The 4,137-nt window shown below is 44.5% G+C and overlaps 1 protein-coding gene across 1 annotated transcript in view; it reads right to left on the bottom strand.

Moving 5' to 3' along the window:
• LOC123961525 (E3 ubiquitin-protein ligase TRIM21-like) overlaps window positions 1-4,137 on the bottom strand; it is a 7,878-nt gene that overhangs the window by 1,135 nt on the left and 2,606 nt on the right. The window lies entirely within an intron of this gene.

Below are 4,137 nucleotides of genomic sequence, written 5' to 3'. Positions count from 1 at the left end.
ACAATCGAACCTCAATGGTTGAACGGTTGTACTGTTCTAGGCATTTGGTAACAGGAAACAATTGTCACATTATTGGTCAGGATATTTATACATTTAACGGCATTTCCGATGAGGGCATGTAATACTTATTTCGTCCACTTGGGGGAGCTCAGGTTACATGAGGAAAGCTTGGATTAAATCAAAGATCGTCTCTCCTTAGGAACTGGGAGAATTTGTTGATTCATCCTTAAATTCAAGCTGGCGATTAAGAGTATCGTAAAACATTTCTTTGTCATCATTTCTAAAGGGATTTTGTAAGAAAGTATTATGAACAAGCATTGATTACATTAGATGAAGGAGTGTCTTGCTGAAAATAAAAACACTGCACAAGTAACTTCTTTTCAGCACTAATATCAACAACAGATAGCAACAACAGTCAACATAACTACTCAAATAGAGGCAAATGTATTCAGGCAACTAAAGATTTAATTAACTTAATTAAATGCTTTGAGTATTTGGAGACTGCAGTCCTCTGTCATCCAAAGTTCAGTGTCTGGACCATGTCACACTTAGGTGAGACAGGGGTTGATGTGGTAATAAAACAAAGAATAAGGTCAGTTGCCACGGAAACGTGTGTGGGGGGGCCAGTTTTGATAGGCTGTTCAGGGAGATGCCAATGGCTGGTGCGTGTCTCTTTGTCAGTTTAACAGTCAGGCCCCGCGTTATCAGCTTCGGAATCAAAAAGGTGCCAGTTTTATGGTCGGGATAGCACTTAGAGAAAGCAACTTTGACCCCTCCCCTTCTTCTCTGAGGAGGAGAAAGGAATTTAGGGTAGCTCCAAATTTATTCAATGTAAAATGCACAAATCCACATCGTTGTTCACTACACAACTAATGAATCCCAAATTCAGTATCTCCGAAAATTAGAATATTATTAAGACCAATCCAAAAAAAGGATTTTTAGAAATGTTGGCCAACTGAAAAGTATGAACATGAAAAGTATGAGCATGTACAGCACTCAATACTTAGTTGGGGCTCCTTTTGCCTGAATTACTGCAGCAATGCGGCGTGGCATGGAGTCCATCAGTCTGTGGCACTGCTCAGGTGTTATGAGAGCCCAGGTTGCTCTGATAGTGGCCTTCAGCTCTTCTGCATTGTTGGGTCTGGCGTATTGCATCTTCCTCTTCACAATACCCCATAGATTTTCTATAGGGTTGAGGTCAGGCCAGTTTGCTGGCCAATTAAGAACAGGGATACCATGGTCCTTAAACCAGGTACTGGTAGCTTTGGCACTGTGTGCAGGTGCCAAGTCCTCATTCAAAATGAAATCTGCATCTCCATAAAGCTGGTCAGCAGCAGGAAGCATGAAGTGCTCTAAAACTTCCTGGTAGACGGCTGCGTTGACCTTGGACCTCAGAAAACACAGTGGACCAACACCAGCAGATGACATGGCACCCAAACCATCACTGACTGTGGAAACACTGGACTTCAAGCAACGTGGATTCTGTGCCTCTCCTCTCTTCCTCCAGACTCTGGGACCTTGATTTCCAAAGGAAGTGCAAAATTTACTATCAGCACCTGGACTCCCAGGAACCTACGCCAGGATCCTGTTTGTGGATTTCAGCTCTGCTTTCAACACCATCAGCCCTGCTACAGGACAAGCTCTCCCAGCTGAACGTGCCTGACTCCACCTGCAGGTGGATCACAGACATCCTGACAGACAGGAAGCAGCATGTCAAGATGGGAAAACATGTCTCCAGGACCATCAGCACCGGATCCCCTCAAGGCTGCATTCTTTCCCCTCTGCTCTTCTCACCAACAGCTGCACCTCCAGTCACCAGTCTGTCAAGCTCCTGAAGTTTGCGGATGACACCACCCTCATTGGGCTCATCTCTGGTGGGGATGAGTCTGCGTACAGGTGGGAGATCAACCATCTGGTGACCTGGTGCAGCCAGAACAGTCTGGAGCTCAACGCTCTGAAGACCGTGGAGATGGTCGTGGACTTCAGGAAGAGCCCAGCCCCACCCTCCCCCATCATCCTGTGTGACTCCCCAGTCACCACTGTGGACTCCTTCCGCTTCCTGAGCACCATCATCTCCCTCATTAATTACGTCATTGCCGTCGGACAATCAGTTTTTTCTAATAGCGCAATGCATGATGGTATGTAGGGCTTGGTTAGTGACCATCGGTTGTACACTACTTTTCAAAATGCATTCTGGGATACATTAAGTGGACTATATAGGGTATAATAACTCTCACTATACATTCGGACAGCTCTACAAAATGGCGAGCTCACTATATAGTCCACTATATAGTGAATGAGCGGGGATTTCGGACACAGCCAATGATGGTGCACTTCTACACCGCCATCATTGAATCCATCCTCACCTCCTCCGTCAACATCTGGTACGCTGCTGCCACTGCCAGGGACAAGGGCAGGCTGCAGCGTATCGCTCTGCAGAGAAGGTGAATGGCTCCACTCTTCCATCGCTTCAGGACCTGTACGCCTCCACGACTCTGAGGCGAGCAGGAAAGATTGCAGCTGACCCCTCCCACCCCGGACACAAACTGTTTCAGACTCCCCTTTTTGGCAGGAGGCTGCGATCCATCAGGACCAAAACCTCTCGCCACAAAAGCAGCTTCTCTCCGACTGCAGTGGGCTTCCTCAACAAGGACCAGGTCCCCCTTCCCAAACACACACTCATACACATCCTGACACTTTACATAACGCTCAACTGTGTTTATGCTCATGTTGTGAATGTTTACCTGTTAATTATCCCGTATATTTTGCACGCTTTTTTTCTATTAGTGTTATTGTAATATTAATAATATATAATATATATAGTTGTAAATCTCCTTACTTTTTATATGTTCTTATTTCTGCACTGAACAAAATTCAAAAAGGCAACCCTTTTGTTTTTGCAGCCATTCATCATGAGCTGAACTCAAAGATCTAAGACTTTCTCTAAGGCCCCTTTTTCACTGCACATTAACAGCTCGACTCACCTTTGTTTGGCTTTCAGCTGTGGAAAAGTTGTACCTGTACCTGCTTCCAGGTACTTTTTTTCGTATCACCTCCGTCAAGGTTCCAAGCGAGCTGAGGCGATACTAAAATGAGATGTGAAAACACAGCAGACTGCTGATTGGTCAGAGAGAATCGTCACTGTTCACTGCATCATCATTGCGCGCCTGACAGAGGCCAGGAAAAGAAAGTTTTATATTTTACAATTTTTAATTGTTATTTCATCACTTAATCCACTTCTGAGAAGTTGTGAGAAATCAGCTGTGTAGCTGTGTTATTGTGGCCAGCCTAAGGCCTTTTATTGTGGCCAGCCTAAGGCCTTTTATTGTGGCCAGCCTAAGGCACACCTGTGCAATCCCGATGCTGTGTGATCAGCATCTTGATATGCCACACCTGTGAGGTGGATGGATAATCTCGGCAAAGGAGAAGTGCTCACTAACACAGATTTTGACAGATTTGTGAACAATATTTCAGAGAAATAGGCCTTTTGTGTACATAGAGAAAGTCTTAGAGCTTTGAGTTCAGCTCATGATGAATGGGGGCAAAAACAAATGGTTGTCTTTATAATTTTGTTCAGTGGATTTATGTTCATGTGTACTGTAAGCACCAATTTATGCCAAGGAAAATGTTCCTAATTCTGATTCTAAATGGGACGGCACCTCGTTATATCTCAGACCTCTTACAAGTTTACTAAGGTCCACTGATCAGCTACGGCTGGTTGACCCTAAAAGCAGATTAAAAACAGGGCGACGTGCGTTTTCAGCAGCAGACCCTAAAATGTGGGAGGAGCCTCCTCCACAGGAACTTAATAACTCACTGTTATTCCAAGGCTTTGGACCCAGCAGGAGAGCTGTCTGGTCTGCTGTTGTTGACCTTCAATGGTTTCTGATTCATTTGTTTGTGCGTTGTCTGTGTTTTAGGTTTTCTTCTTTGTAAACCTGTATAATAAACATACAACATAAACAACATTGGCGCTCTCTCTCTTGTCCACCTTCCAGCAATGGCAGCAACAGACCACAGAGACTGCTGCTGATTTGTATTTCTTTTGATGGTTGTTCCTTTCTCATATTTCTGATGGGACTGGTAGTTTAGTTTTTGTGGCTTTATTTCTGTTTGTTTAGTTTGGGATTGGTTTAG

Source organism: Micropterus dolomieu, linkage group LG22 (genome assembly GCF_021292245.1).
Source record: "Micropterus dolomieu isolate WLL.071019.BEF.003 ecotype Adirondacks linkage group LG22, ASM2129224v1, whole genome shotgun sequence".
In the NCBI taxonomy this organism is placed as follows: Eukaryota; Metazoa; Chordata; class Actinopteri; order Centrarchiformes; family Centrarchidae; genus Micropterus; species Micropterus dolomieu.
Note: the sequence above shows the minus strand (reverse complement) of the source record. Positions and strands in the feature narration are given on the sequence as shown.